Raw genomic sequence first — 14,964 nt, 5'->3', positions numbered from 1 at the left:
GACCTTGACAGTGATTGGTTCCTCTTCCTCCCTTACCATACCACCCACCCTTGTTGTCCTTAAAAGGGGCTGCTCTCTGTTAATAAACGAGTTTTTCTACCTGCTGGATTTGGCTCCCCGCTGTGTCTGATTGTCTCCTGGGCTGAGGGAGGCTAGGGAACGGGCGAGCGCCGCACTTACCTTTCCTCGGACCCCGTCCGTCTTTCGTGGGACGGACGAAGACCCAACAGGATGTCCACTCTCTCCAATACTCTTCAATATGGTAGTGGACTTTCTAGCAAGAGCAATAGGCAAGAGAATAATTTCACAACTTTGGTGAGGGGTGGGGGGATAGGGAGGAGGAGGATTGGGTGGGGGAAAAGGGGAGAATGGGAAGGGATGGGAAGGGGAATCAAAGGAGGAGGCTACAATTCTTGATAAGAAATGTACTCAATAACTTGCCCATGTAATTGTAACCCCTCTGAACAGTATTACCACAATAAAAAAAAAAACACAAAGGGGATACAAATAGGGAGAAGTAAAACTATTCCTTTTTACAAATGAAATGATCCTATATTTAAAGGACCCTATAGCTTCCTCCATCAAGTTAGTAAAGGTGATGCTAACCTTCAGCAATGTAGCAGGGTATAAAAGCCACAAGAATATGTAGTTTTCCTGTGTGACCAACAATGGCAAGAACCAGGTTGAAATCCAAAAATCAGCCTCATATATAGTAGCCTCAAAATCAAATCAAATCTAAACAAACGAAACAACAAAAAAACAAGTAGGAATTAATAAATTTAACTAGAAATGTGAGGGATCTCTACTGTGAAAACTTTAAAATCTAAAAGAGGAAATTGAAAGAGAGTCATGGAAATGGAAAATCTTTCTATGCTTCTGGTTCGAAGAATTAACATGGCAAAACCTGCTATACTGACCACAAATAATTGACATTGCAATACTCATCAAAATCCCAACAATATTCTTCAATGCAGTAGAGAAAAAAATCCAAATTTAATATGGAAATGCAAAATTACACATGAAGCCGAAGGCTTAGAAATGAAATCATGGGTCTATAGTCATCTTATACACACACACACACACACACACACACACACACACACACACACGTAATGGAATTCTGAACATCCACCAGAAAGATGACTTCTCACCAGTATTAAAGGAAATTAAGAGGCTTGGGAAAATTATACTAAGAGCAAAGAGAAAGGAATGCAGACTCAGAGCAATATAGGTTTCATGGATTCATTCATTTATGGTAGCTGGAAGGTGCCCACAAATCTACATGTATACATGACAGATTCTACCTCATTACAGTAAGAATGGCCATTATCAAGAAAACTAAAAATGGCAAATGCTGGCATGGATGTAGCCGATTGGGAAATCTATTACACTGTTGGTGGGAAATTAAACTTGTTCAACCACTGTGGAATGCAGTATGGAGTTTCCTAAAAAGACTAAACATAGATCTCCCTTAAGACCCAATAATTCCCCTCATGGGCAGTAATCCCACAAGTTCCCATGAAAGCTACCAACATAACCATGTTCAGGGCCCAGGCCCAGAATTCAAGGGCTGGAAAAATAGTTACCAATGTTGGTATTTGTTTCCTCAAATATGAACCTTTTGACATAAGATACCACATCATTCTATTTGCAGTAGCTAGGATAGGACTTAAAGGTAATGGGTGATAAAATGGCTTCTTTGTTGAATGTTAGGAAAAGATGTAGGCAGTCCAAGAAACGGGACACATTTTTTTTTTGTTGTTGTTTTTAAGTCTGGGCTTGGGCACTGTTCCTGAGCTCTTCAACTCAAAGTGAGTTCTCTAACTCTTGAGCCACTTCTAATTTTCTGGTGATTAAATGGAGATAAGAGTGTCAGGGAATTTCCTGCCCAGGCTGGCTTTGAACTGTAGTCCTCAGGTCTTAGCTTCCTGAGTGGCTAAGAATAAAGCTTTGAGTGACTAGCACCAGGCTAAAAATGGGGGATTTTTAGAAAAGAATATGTACTTCTTCACCTGTGTCTAACCCTCAGATATCACTATTAGAATTCTTCATCCTCAACTCATTTCATCAGACATTTGTAAATGTTCTCTTTTCCTTCATGTAGGAATACTGCAGTCAATATCAACTCAGCTGTGGAACTGGATCAATTGTATGTTAATTGCTAGCATGTAAATCAAGAACTGTTACATCAAAACAAATGAAACCCTCATTTGGAATAATTATTTTCTCTTTTTATTACAAATCTGTGCTTGATTAGTCCTAAAGTGATATTGGACCTCTTAAGAAAGTGATGACATTTTCTTTCTCTTCAACAATTGGCCTTCTCCCACATGTGGTCAAATATTTAAGATTTCAAAGATTTCCATTGATAATTCATTAAGCTGTCCTCTAAGAAAACGTGCACTTTTGGAATTTGGTCTGCTATCTTGTTTTTACATGCACAGGCTTTGTATGATTTATTTGTTCCACAAGGCATTCTACTTTCCAATCTTCGTGTGACCAACTTTAGTCTCTCTCATCAGTCTTTCTGACCCTCTCTCTGTAGTCTAATTTCAGTCTGCCTCATAAAAATATATATTAGTTATCAGGTAAATGAATCTCAGCTTCTGTTTCTTGCCTGATTTCATGTAGGCAGTGATAGTAGCCCTGACTGGCTGTGCTCAATAGAGTTTTTGTTTGTTTTGTTTTTGATTTTTTTTTTTTGTTTTAGAAGATTAGGATTACTATTTAAGGTAGTAGCTTCTTGGGCCCCAGTGATCCTCTGGCCTAGAGTCAATTGGTTTTTCTCCTAAAGATGCAAAGAACAACTGACTAATGTCCTCTTTAAATTGTCTCAAAATGAGGCAAACTTGCATATTGCAAAGCCATCAATAATCCTCTGTAACCACTTACAGAAATAGTCTATCAAGATGATTTTTCAAGTTTGACTGTGAAAAATGTCATTTCCAACTCATAACCATAAAACTGATCACATGGCTGAGAGCAGGTTTTTGGAAGGAAGCTGCCCTTTCCTTCCTTCTCTCATGATACATCAAACCATAATATTCTGCAGTTGTGGTCAGCCTGGAGGACATTTCCCCAAGAATATTCTGTAGTGTAAAAGAGGACCAACCATAAAAATAAAGGTGAAATACTTGTCTACTACAGAATGATTTATCTTGCTTATATCTGTTGTTATTTTCATTACTTCAAATATATGGATAATTTATATTGGGATTAGACAAGAGGCAAAGTATTAATGGAATAAATATTCAGTTTACTTTCATATATCCAATATAATACACTTAACCTCTTATGGAAAATTAAATCCAACATTAGAATGTCAGAAATATACAATAAGCCTCAATACGTATAAGCTGGCACACACATACCATCATCTACTCAGAAATTCAGTGTCTCTATAAATATTTATTTGGTACAGAATAGAAAAATTTAATTAATGAATATGACTTTTATGTATCATCTGAAATACTCCTCATGTATATAATTGTATTTATTTGTATAGATGTCACCTAGAGAGGAATTTAACAGGCTTATAGAAATAAAATTTCCACAATTTAAGCAAGATGAGAGGAGTCATACCCTCATGTTTTGTGTGGTGTGAATTTTACCACAGTGCTGAACCCTTCCACCTAATACCAAGAGTCATGTGCAATAATTTATTATTTGATGTTAAGACAACTGCTAAGTGTAGAATACATTTTGAATTACTACATTAATTCATGGAATTAAAACAGTAATGATATATTATTTGTTTAAATTCTAATGCTTCTCAGTTTTACAACTCATGAAATATATTATTAAAATTACTTTACTTTCTTCTTTTCTATAGCTCCTAAAAGTAAAATTACATACTAAACATTCAACATCAAGAAATCAATAATAAGTAAGCTATTATTAAAATGATAGCTTTCTAAACTATAATTTTAATTATAGTTCTAACACATTGTGATGTAACAATATTTAATAGAATTATTGGTAATATTTTTTAAACTTACCAGCTTGTTATTTGTTTCCTAATTCTATCATTTGTTATTTTTGGTCAAAATTGTCTCTTCATTTTACGTGTTTAGTTTTGTATTTTATCTCTATTGGATTGCTGATTGTGCGTTTTGTTTTCCCTTTTTAGTGACTGATATGAGGCTGAAAATCTGTATGCTAGTTTATTTTTTGCTAGGTTGAAGTAAAATTACTGCTCTCCACATCTCTTCTACTATTTGTATAGTACAGTATTTCCCCAGTCCCATATCCTGTATTGGTGCTCTCATGTATTTTATTTTATTTTTTATTGAAATGTTACTGTCAAGGTAATGTACAGAGGGGTTATAGTTACATAAGTAAGAAACGAATATATTTCTTTTCTAAGGTTACCCCTTCCCCCACTTTTCTCCCATTTGCTAGCAATGGCCCCATTAAGATTATTTCCAATATATTGTCTTGTGAGTATCACTGTTGCATACGTTCCCCCTTTGACCTTTGTCTCATCATTTTTCCCTTTCCCTTCCCTAGTTCAGATCAACATATTTACAATACCCAAGGCATCAAAATCAAATACAGTGACTATAGGGGATAAACCATAGGTGGGGAAAACGCAAAAGGATAAAAACAAATCACATAGTACATTAAGAACAACAAACAACATGTCTTGGAGTTCATTTCACTTGGAATCACCTTATATGGTCATAGGTACATAGCTATAGAGCTATTCTGCTCATTCCATATCTTAGCTATGTTAAATAATACTGTAATAAACAAAATTGTACTGGTAGCTTTACTGTGGTCTTGTTTGTGTTCACCTGGTTAAATGCCAAGAAGTGGGATTATTGGGTAATAGGGAAGCATTATTGTGTACATCATGGATAATCTTAGTAGATTAGCAGAATAGCTCTATAGTTATGTACATTTGACCATATAAGGTGATTACAAGTGAAATGAACCCCAAGACATGTTTTTTATTTTTGTTATTCTTAATGTACTATGTGATTTTTTTCATCATTTTGTTTTTTTCCCCACATATGGTTTGTCCCCTGTAGTCACTGTATTTGTTTTTAATACCCTGGGTATTGTAAATATGTTGATCTGAACTAGGGAAAGGAAAGGGAAAAAATGGTGAGACAAAGGACAAAGGAGGAACCTATGCAACAGTGATAATCACAAGACAACATGTTTGAAATAATCTTGGAGGGGCCATTTGGAGGGAAGAGGGAGAAAAATGGGTGAAGGGGTAACAAGTTAGAAAAGAAATGAACTCATTACCTTATTATGTAACTATAACACCTTTGTACATTAAATTGACACTAAAATTTCAATAAAAAATAAAATAAAATATATGAGAGCAGCAATACAAGATATGGGACTGGGGAAAATACTGTATTATACAAAGAGTAGAACAGCTGTGAAGTGGTGAAAGAGTACTGATGTGAGCTCTGCTTTGAAGGCCTTGTAGAATTCTGCTGTAAAACCATCTGGTCCTGGACTTTACTTAGATGGGAGGTCTCATTGAGGTTTCTATTTCAATGCTTTATATGGGCCTGTTAAGATGGTTTGGCTCATCTTGGTTTAGTTTCAGCATGACAATATTTGCTAGCAAAAAAGATCCATTTCTGTCAAGTTCTCAAACTTATTAGCGTAAAATTTTGAGAAGTATTCCCTTATAATGTTCTGAATCTTGGTTATTTCTTTGGTGATGATTCCATTCTCATCTCTGAGTTTATTTTTTGGGTGTGTTTTCTTCTTTTTCTGATAAGATTTGCTAAGGATCTGTCAAATTTGTTAATTTTATCGAAGAACCAATTATTTGTTTTATTGATTCCTTCTGTGGAATTTTTGGATTCTAATACATTTAATTCATATTGAACTTTAATTATTTCTTTCCATCCACTGGATTAGGGATTATCGTGTTGTGGTTTGTCATGGAGGTTCAGATGTCTTATTAAATTGTTGGTTTCAGATCTCTCTAATTGGTTGATGTAGGAACTCAGAGCTATAAACTTGCCTCTCAGTATTGTCTTTGCTGTGTCCCAGAGGAGCTGGTAATTTGTGTGCTCATTTTTGTTGAATAGCATGAACATTTGAATTTCCTTTCTAATCTCTTCCATGACCCACCCTTGATTCAGCAGTGTGTTGTTCAGCCTCCATGTGTTACTGGACTTTCTTTGGTGGCTTTTGGTGTTGAGTTTTAATTTTATTCCCTTGTGGTCTGAGAGAATATAAAGTATAACTTCAATGTTTCTCAATTTGGACAAGTTTGCTTTGCGATGTAAAATATGGTCTATTTTAGAAAATGTCCCTTGTGCTGCTGAGCAAAACGTGTATTCTGATGCTGCTGGGCGAAATATTTGGTAGACGTCTGTTAAATCTAGTTGATCTGTGCAGTTGTTTAGATCTGTGTTTTCTCTGTTAAGTTTTTCTGAGTTGATCTATGTATTGTGGATAATGGTGTGTTAAAGTCCCAAACAATTAGTGTCTTTGGATCTATGTGAGTTTGGGTGGAGAGTAGTGGTTCTTGGATAAATTTGGGTGCTCCATTGTTTGGCGAATAGATATTTAGTATTGCAATATCCTCCTGGAGGAGAGATCCGTGAATTTGTATGTAGTGACCTTTTTTATCTCTTCTCACTAATTTTAATTTGAAGTCTATTTTATCTGATATTAACATTGCAACTCCTGCCTGTTTATGGACTCCATTTGCTTGGCATATTTTGTTCCAGCCTTTCACTTTCAAAAGTTGTTTTTTTTTAATTTTTTTTATTGTGAAAAAACTGTATATAGGGTTAACAATTACATGTGCAAGTTAATGAGTACATTTCTTATCAAGCATTGTAGCCTCCTCCTTTGTTTACCCTTCCCATCCCTTCCAAGCCTCCCCCACTCACCCAATTCTTCCCCCACCCTCCCACCAAAGTTGTAAAGTTTGTTTTCGACATGACAACTTGTACTTCTCATTGTTGCAACGGGTCCACCTGTATCCTTATTTAAAAGACTTGTTTTTCCCCTTCCCCTCCACAAATTATACCGACCTCAAATACAGTGAAAGCAGGGGTTATACTGTGGGGAGGGACATACAAAGCAACAAAGAAATAATCATATAAATGCGTTAGAAACAAATGTATGAAAGAAAAAAAACATTTAAGTACATATCTTAGGGTTCATTTTCTTAATATCACATTATCTGACTTTTTCTGCTTGACTAATATATATACTAACAATTGCAAATGAGGGAAACCATGGGATCTATGTTTCTTTGGGCTTGGCTTACTTCACTTAATATAATTTTTTCCAAGTCTTTCCATTTCCTAACAAATGGAGCAATGTCATTCTGTCTGATGGAGGCATAGAATTCCATTGTGTATATATAACACATTTTCTTGATCCATTCATCTACCTAGGGGCATCTGGGTTGGTTCCATATCTTAGCTATAGTAAATAATGCTGCAATAAACATAGTTGTGCTGGTCCTTAATTTTAAGAGTTAGGACTTAGAGGTATTTGGGAGTTCCTCCCATGTTATCCATCTTTTTGGGGGCTGTGCCAACTGGGTTCTTCCTATGGTTCTTGAATCTCTGTTTGGGTGCTGTTTCTTATCCTTTATTATTGTCTTCTTGGTTTTCTATGTGTAGGACATCTTTAAGTACCTTTTGTAAGGCTGGTTTGAGGGAGATATATTGTTTCATTTGTCTTTGCTATGGAAGGTTTTTATTTGACCTTCGGTTATGAAGGAGATTTTAGCTGGGTACAGTATCCTTGGTTGATAATTGTTTGTCTTTAGGGCATGGCATTTATCATTCCAGAGTCTTCTTGCTTTAATTGTCTCTGCTGAATAATCTGAGGTGATTCTAATTAGTTTCCCTTTATAAGTGATTGATCTTTACCTTGGTCTGAATTGATCCCATGTGGATTATAATGATGGTGGGATGTCCTGTTCTTTTATGGTCTATTTGGGGTTCTACAAATTTCTTGTATCTGAATAAGCCTATCCTTTTGCATGTTTGGAAGTTCTCTGCTAGGACCCTGTTAAACAAATTTCCTAGAACATTAACTTCTGTCTCTAGGTGCTCCTCTATCCATTATCCTCAGATTAGGCCTTTTGATGGTCTCTTCCAAATGTTAAATATACCTATCATATTTCTTGGATTTGTCTTGGATAGTTGTATGTTCTTTCTTTTTAATATCTAGGCTGTCTTCCATCCCCGAGATTTGATCTTCTTCATGGTCTAAACTACTGTCAAGACTTTCTACTATGTTTTTTTTTTTTTTAATTTCTTTTCCTTCTAATTGGTCGATGGCTTCAAATTCTTTGTTGGAGCTTTTTTTTAGATCTTGTATGAACTTCTTTACTTCCTTAATTTGGTGTTTAGTTTTTATTCTCTGAGCACTTAGTTGATCGGCTATGGTTTCCTTGGAGTCCCATTCCTTTTGGCAGGCTCCATTCAGCATTTCCTTTGTGGTCTCCCTGAATTCTTTCATCTGTCTGTTTATGGACTTCATGAATGCCTGTATTGATCTTTGTCTATTCTCATCCTGCACGCGCAATTTCTGCATTACTCCTGGATTAGCTTCCTCATGTTCATGCAATTCCTGTAGTTCTCTTTGACTTTTGTCAGACTGCTCACGCAATTCCTGTGTTTGTCTTTGTCTGTTCTCATCCTGCTCATGCAATTCCTATTTTCTTTTTGACTGTTCTCAGCCTGCTCACACAATTCTCATCTTTGACTGCTCTCAACCTGCTCACGAAATTCCTGTATCAATCTTTGAGTAGCTTTCTCACGGTCACCAGATTCCTGTGTATACCTTTGTTTTGCCTCCTCTCTCTCCTTATCACGCTCACACTGAGTCCTTGGCAGGTTTTCAATCTTTTCATTCACCATGTTTACCAGAGTTTTTGTAGAGCTTTTAGGGAACTCTGCTCTGGATTATTTATTAACTGTTCTGTCACCTGATTGTCTTGATTGGGAGTTGAGATACGCAGACTTGCCATTTTTTCTTTTATTTTTCTGGCTTGCTCTGCCCATTTGGTATGAAAGTAACATCAATTTTGTGCTAGAACACAATTTTAAGGCAAGCATCAACCAAAGTTCTGTAGTTGCACATTCAAAAGGCTGCGGAGGACTGGGAAGGTGGCTCAGTGTTAGAGTGATTTCCTTGCATGCATGAGGCCCTGGGTTTGATTCCTCTGCACCACATAAGCAGAAAAGGCCGGAAATGATGCTATGGCACAAGTGATAGAGCACTAGCCGTGAGAGGAAGAACTGAGGGACAGCACCCAGGCCCAGAGTGCAGGCTACATGACTGACAAAAAAGGAAAAAAGGCTGCAGGTACAATCTAACTCAACAGATACAATCTACTCAACATCAAATAACTATGAATTAATGGGATAAGAACAGCAAGAAACAATTTGGCAAATCAGAAATTATTAGGTTTATGGAGAAATGTGGGTAAAATAGGATTAAAGTGGTGTGGAGAGGTAAAATGAGAGTGAATTTTATCAAGTCCTAATCTCAGAGTGGGAAATGAATTGGACAGAGTGATAGGAGAAGGATTAAAAGAGAAGAAAAATAAAACAAAAACAACAAGAAAGATAGAAAAACAAAAATTCTTAAAAAATTATATAGGTATAAAGATGTAATACTGCTATTAAAGAATTTAAGCCTAAGAGGTTGTGAATTGAGTAATAAATTTCTGGATTAAATGTGTACACAATGGGGGATAAGGTATAATATTCGAAGAGGGCTATTTATCTGAAGATGAACAGAACAGAGTTTAAATAAAAAAAAAAAAACAGCAAGAGGAAAAAGATTAAAAAAATGAAGAAAAGAAAAAAAAGCACCAAAATGTCAATAGAGATTAAAAAACAAAAAAACAAACACACTCATATACACCTAAAGTAAAAATTATAATTGAAAAATAAGATTAATAGAAAGCGATTTTTAAAACATAAAAAGTAAAATAAATAGGACAAAAGCATTTCTTTGATTTTTTTTTTGGGGGGGGACAGGAGAGGATGGGAAGATCCTGTATCTCCCTTGTGTCCAAAACCCTTCTCTTGGTGGACTCTCTGGTCTGCTTGTGGTTTTTGGTATTCCTGTGGCTTGTTTGGTTTCTTAATTCAGTTTGTTTGAGCAGGAAGAAAAATGCTCTGCTTTACTCAGATCCTCCTCCCAGGCTAGTTCAGTGGGAGGGAGTTTTGCTTTGAGTATCACAAAAGAGTTAGATGGCTGTTAACTCTAGTTTGGAGATGCTGTGATGAGGCTAGGTTCTGGGTAGCATTGAGGCCTTTCAGCAAACAGTAGCTTTTCCCACAGGAGGTAGCTCCAGAGACACTCACAGAACCCAGCGTGGAGCCATTCTCAGAATTTATGTTTACTAAAGTTCAACTGATTGACTAGGCTGCTGTAGGGAGGGGCAGCCTCTGGCTCTGTTTACCCAGTGAAGAAAGCCACTCGTTTGGGGGCAGAGTTTTCTCTGTCTGGGCTGGGTGACTTTCCCCTGAGTGGGGTTGAGCCTGGCAGGTCAGGTCAGGTTCCTGTGACCTGCTAAATGACTCTTTTTATTCTTTCCAGGGCCTGAGTTGGAGTTAGCTGCTCAGCTTGTCCTTGCTGTATCAAAGATGGAGATCTCCGGCAGGTGGGGGGAGGGGCAGCCTTCCCACCTCTACTCCCTGGGATAGAGTCAGGATGTCAGGGTTCTATTCATGCCGGAGTGTTGGTTCCTGGGTCGTGTCTGGTTTGTGATCTGCCAGATGAAGATACCTTTTCCTTGTCAATTCTTGCTGGTGTTGAGTGGAATCTGCTTGCCTCCTGTGTCTGGCACCTTTGTCCCAGATTCTCTGTGTTATAGCTATTGTGGCTACTGCAGCCACGGCAGCCACAGCAGCCGACGCAGCTGAAGCTATACAGGCAAGTGCTCAGATCTGTCTACTTGCCTGGATTTTGCCTCTCTGGCCAAACTCTCTGTACTGTAATGGCACACTTGCTGTGATTCTCTATCATAGGACTGTTCATTAGAATACTAAAACTGCTTTCTATACGAGAGATTCTCCTCCGCCATCTTCCCAGAAGTCACATTAATTTCATTGTTAATGATATTATATGGGTAAAATAGAGGAAATAAACTCTTCCATCTCAGGACAATTTTATATGTTTTTTACTGTAATCATACTGTACAGAGGGTTCAAATTCACATAAGCAGGATAATTAGTACATTTCCTAACAAGCATTGTTGCCTCCTCCTTTATATTTCATCTATCATCCCTTCCCTCCTACCTCAACAAGTACACTCTTCTCTCCCTGCCTCCAACGAGAGTGTAAAGTTCATTTTTCAACATAGTTACCTGTGCTTTTCATTGTTATAATGGGCCAACCTGTATCCTTATTTGAGCCTTTTTTCCCTTCCCCTCTGCAAATTAGAGAAGTGTACATACAAGATGTAGGTGAACCAACTTCAAATAAAGTGAAAACAGAAGTTATAGAGTGGGGGAGGAACATATAAAGAAACAAAAAATCACATTACACATTATAAATATGTTAGAAACAACAGCAAGAAACAAAATACCAATTGTGTCCCTATCTTGGGGTTCAATTCCCTTAACATCATTTTATCAGGTCATATGACAGACATATATTCATTATTGAAAATAACGGAAAACATGGGACCTATGTTTCTTTGGCCTTAGCTTACTTCTCTTAATATTTTTCCAAGTCTTCCATTTCCTAAAAAATTGAGTAATGCCATTTTTTCTGATGGAGGCATAGAATTTCATTGTGTATATATACCACATTTTCATGATCCAATCATCTAGTGAGGGGCATCTGGGTCGGTTCCATATCTTAGCTATGGTAATAATGCTGCAATAAACATAGTTGTGCTGGTAGTTTTAGTATTGTCTTGTTTGTGATCATCTGGGTAAATGCCCAAAAGTGGAATTGCTGAGTCATAGGGGAGCTCTATGTGGAGTCTTTTGAGGAACTTCAATTCTGCTTTCCAAAGTGGTTGAACAAGTATACACTCACACCAACAATGCATACGGTTCCCTTGTGGCCACATCTCCACCAGCATCTGTTCTTGTAAAAATGTGGAATGCTCCATGAATTTGCATGTCATCCTTGTGCAGGGGCCATGCTAATCTTCCCTGTATCGTTCCAATGTTAGTGTATGTGATGCTGAATTGAGCAGAGAACACTTTTTATATATAAAGTGTAATTGATTTTATTAAACTATACAATTCAACAAAAAGTAAGTTCAAAAAAATTGTCATGAAATTTTAGAACCATATATTTCTTACATAAGCACACATTTAAAAATAAAGTCAAGATTGACATGTCAAAAACAAAATAATTCCAGATATTTGTTGTTCAAGAGATGTGTAGGAGGAGGAATTCAATTATTCTATACAAGGCACCTGTCATAATGAACACAGCAGCAAGTGTTAAGGTTTGTTAAAAGATTTAATGTTTTAAATATATTTAATTTTGAGTATTTGGTTATATATGCCAAAATTAGGACTTTTTGGCAGATATAAAACTTTTCTATGAAGTATTTAAGATTTATGGTAGCAGACATATACTACTAAGAATGTACATTTCAGAGTTTATAGAAACTTGATTAAAGAAAAGTTGCAAAGTCTTTGTGTAAAGAAGCAGAGTGAAGAGTTTAGATTTTGTTAACTACACAGTTTCTGTTAAAACCTTAGACCTTCCTTACTTTATATGCTAGCAAGGAACAAATGATGATATAAACCATAAACAAATGATGAGATGAGCCATAAATAGTAATCTTAGTGGGTAATTTTAAAGAGTAGTCATATTCTATAAAACTCTTGTTGAACATCACAACCGTAGCCAGTGTTAACTGTATAGGAATATGAGAAAATGCTAAAATCTAATATGTAGTACACTTCAAATACTGAAAATACTAGTAATTGTTTTGTTTTTTATTTTATTAATCATTAATATTTAATTATTAGTTTTCTTTATTTGTAGCATTATTCTACTTATAATATAATACAACTTTTTGTAAGTCATCATTAGGAGGTTATTTGAGAAGGTTACTGGATGGCCAAACAATTTTTTATAGGTGCATGTGAATTTACAAAGAGCAAAATTAAGAACAAAATATTTATTTAAAAAATGATCAAGTAGAATCTGAATCAGGAGTGTTGATAAGTGTCTACATCTTAAAACTTAGCCCTAGGCTGAAGCAACAATATTACAGAGTTGAGGCCACAAAAGTGAGACACTGATTTTTTTGTTTTTTATTTTTATTTTGTTGATCATGGGGTCTGGAAACTGGGTGCTGTCCCTCATCTCAAGGCTAGCGTTTCCACTTGAGCCACAGCACCATTTCCATCTTTTTCTGCTTATGTGGTGCTGAGGAATCAAACCCAGGGCCTCATGCATGCAAGGCAATCACTCTACCGCTGAGCCACCTTCCCAGCACCTGAGAGACTGTGTTTTCAAAACATCATCTAAACAACATTTGCTTTCTGCTTTGGGTTATATAATGAAAGATATAAATATTGTTTTATATTTTGGTGAATTTTCGTACTTCTAAATTTATACTAACTTCAGCCACTTTATCCTTTCCAAAGTCATGAAATATCTCTGAGAGTTTGCTTCTGTGAAGATTGTTTTTGCATTTGCAACTTCTGAGTCATTTTTATTTTCATCAAAGTAACTTTATATTTCATTTTGATGGTTTATCATACATCAGATACCTTCGAATGTACACATAGAGTCTAAAGATAGCAGTATGAATTTTCTCATTCAGCTCTTTTTTTAATCTGTTATGCACTTTCATTTTTATATTTCTCTCTCTCTTTCACTCTTTCTCATTTCCTCTTATTCTCTTTCATGCTCCATGTTTGCTACTTAGAATTTCTGTTGTTCTACTATTATCCTTCAGAATCTCCTGGTTTTGTGGGAACATGATAGAGACCATAAGTTACCTTTGCATTCTTTAAGAGTTATAACAGCGATGTGATATTATTCTTTGCCATTCTAAATGGAAAAACACCAGATCTAGGAATTCCTTTTCACTTTTACTAGTATTATAAATTTTATCTCATAGGAATCATTGGGATGGATAAGATACTTTTTTCTATTTCTTTTTTTTATTGTGAAAATACTGTACAGAAGAGTTACAATTGCATGGGGAAGATAATGAGTACATTTCTTATCAAGCATTGTAGCCTCCTCATTTTTGTCCCCTTCCCATCCCTTCCCATCCTCCCCCCCACTCCCCGCTAATCCTCCCCTCCCCTCCCACCTTCCCCTCGCACAAAAGTTGTAAATTTCTGTTTCGACATAACGACTTATACATCTCATTGTTGCATTGGGTCCACCTGTATCCCTATTTAAACGATTTGATTTTCCCCTTCCCCTCTACAAATTATACCGACCTCAAATACAGTGAAAGCAGGGGTTATACTGTGGGGGAGGGACATACAAAGCAACAATGAAATAATCTTATGAATGTGTTAGAAACAATCGCATGAAAGAAAAAAGAATATTTGAATGCATATCTTAGGGATCATTTCTTTAACATCACCTTATCTGACCTTTTCTGCTTGACTCAGACATATACTAGATATTGCAAATAAGGGAAACCATGGGACCTATGTTTCTTTGGGCCTGGCTTACTTCACTTAATATAATTTTTTCCAAGTCTTTCCATTTCCTAACAAATGGGGCAATGTCATTCTTTCTGATGGAGGCATAGAATATTAGTATGGAGGTTTCTCAAAAGACTCCACATAGAGCTCCCTTATGACCCAGCAATCCCACTTTTGGGCATTTACCCAAATGTTTACAATCAAAACCACACTAAACCTACAAGCACGACTATGTTTATTGCAGCATTATTTACTATAGGTAAGATATGGAACCAACCCTTTAGATGAATGGATCAAGAAAATGTGGTATATATACACAATGAAATTCTATGCCTCCATCGATAAGATACTTTTT

At 36.2% G+C, this 14,964-nt stretch overlaps 1 non-coding gene across 1 annotated transcript; it reads right to left on the bottom strand.

Annotated features, from left to right (window-relative positions):
- Positions 1 to 12,065: 12,065 nt before the first annotated feature.
- LOC122104127 lies at positions 12,066 to 12,172 on the bottom strand. Its single transcript, XR_006146883.1, has one exon. It is a non-coding gene; the product is annotated as a U6 spliceosomal RNA (small nuclear RNA).
- Between the last annotated feature and the right edge of the window lie 2,792 nt (positions 12,173 to 14,964).

This window comes from Dipodomys spectabilis, unplaced genomic scaffold (assembly GCF_019054845.1).
Source record: "Dipodomys spectabilis isolate Male_0828 unplaced genomic scaffold, ASM1905484v1 ptg000022l, whole genome shotgun sequence".
NCBI classification, from domain to species: domain Eukaryota; kingdom Metazoa; phylum Chordata; class Mammalia; order Rodentia; family Heteromyidae; genus Dipodomys; species Dipodomys spectabilis.
The sequence above is the reverse complement of the archived record's forward strand: the minus strand, read 5'-3'. Positions and strand labels throughout refer to the sequence as shown.